The following is a 1275-nucleotide window of genomic DNA, read 5'->3' as shown; positions in this document are numbered from 1 at the left end:
CGGTAAAGTTGCAGGTTATAACCATGATTTTTTTTATTAATGTAAAGTATTCATTCAATTTATGCATTTTAATTAATTTCACATATCCAGTAACAAGTATGCAAGTTTTTAGTGTTTTTGAGAAAACTCAAATTTATAATTATTGAAAAGTAGATTTAAAATTTAACAAGTTAAATTACCTTAATAACCATGATTTTTTTAATAAGTTGCAATGAGAAAGTGAAATATTTTAAACAAATATTTAGAATGGATTGACACTTATTCCAACGAGAAGAAGAGGCGAAATAGAAAATAAAAGGAAGGAAAGAAAAATAATACCCCAGTATTAATAAAACTCTGATAACAATATATACTTATATCATTAAAAAAATCTAGACCAAATAAATTTAATAATATTAAAAAAAAATAAAAAACAGTAGCCAAAGTAGATCACACAGACCCACTCAACAAGTGTGTTGTCTATTAACTTTGCAGTACACGTTTGGTTCACTTCAACTCTTGTTGGTGATTTTATTTGGAATTGTTAAATTTCTCTCGACATGATATTTCAATGACACTGGAAGTTTCACCAGCTGTCTGCTTGCAACGCTCACCAGCTTCAATAACATCTGTCTTAAAAACTCATCTGATGCCTGTTAAATTTCTCTCGACATCATATTTCGGTGATTTTATTTGGTTTTGCTGTTTGCTGAGAGTCAGAGTTGGTTGGGGCTAATGCCTGCTAGTGTTATTGTCAACGTCTGCTGCTAACAGGGGGAATGGAGATTGGAGAAGAGAGTGAGAGGAAGAGAGCGACATGGGTGGGTGGTGGCGGCTCGATTAGAGAGGGAAAACTGATCGAGCAAACAAAAAATTTATTCATTCAGGTTGGTTCCGGTCGGTATCCATTACTGGTATGAAACAAATTAAACCAGCTCTGGGATCTTTCAGCAACAGCAAAACGGTGTAGTAGTTAGCACATGATGATCTTCATGTGTACGTTTTGAAATTCCAAATATACTCTTAGATCAAACTAGTCACCTCATCCCCTCTTCGTTACAGGTAAGAAGTTACTTTATAACGTAAAAAGAAATAAAAATGCAGGTGATGTTACGTTTTTTTCAACATCAAGAAATATTTAAAGTGTGAAATGAAAATTCAACATATTTCTTTGTCTTTATATATATATACACATATATCAAGACAACTTTATATTAAAGGTGTGTTTGCACCGTGTTATTAAAAATTTTAAATTTATTTATTTAAAATAACTTTTTATTTTCAGAATATTTTAAT

Source organism: Populus euphratica, unplaced genomic scaffold, assembly GCF_000495115.2.
Source record: "Populus euphratica unplaced genomic scaffold, PopEup_1.0 scaffold25.1, whole genome shotgun sequence".
Lineage (NCBI taxonomy): Eukaryota > Viridiplantae > Streptophyta > Magnoliopsida > Malpighiales > Salicaceae > Populus > Populus euphratica.
The sequence above is the reverse complement of the archived record's forward strand: the minus strand, read 5'-3'. Positions refer to the sequence as shown.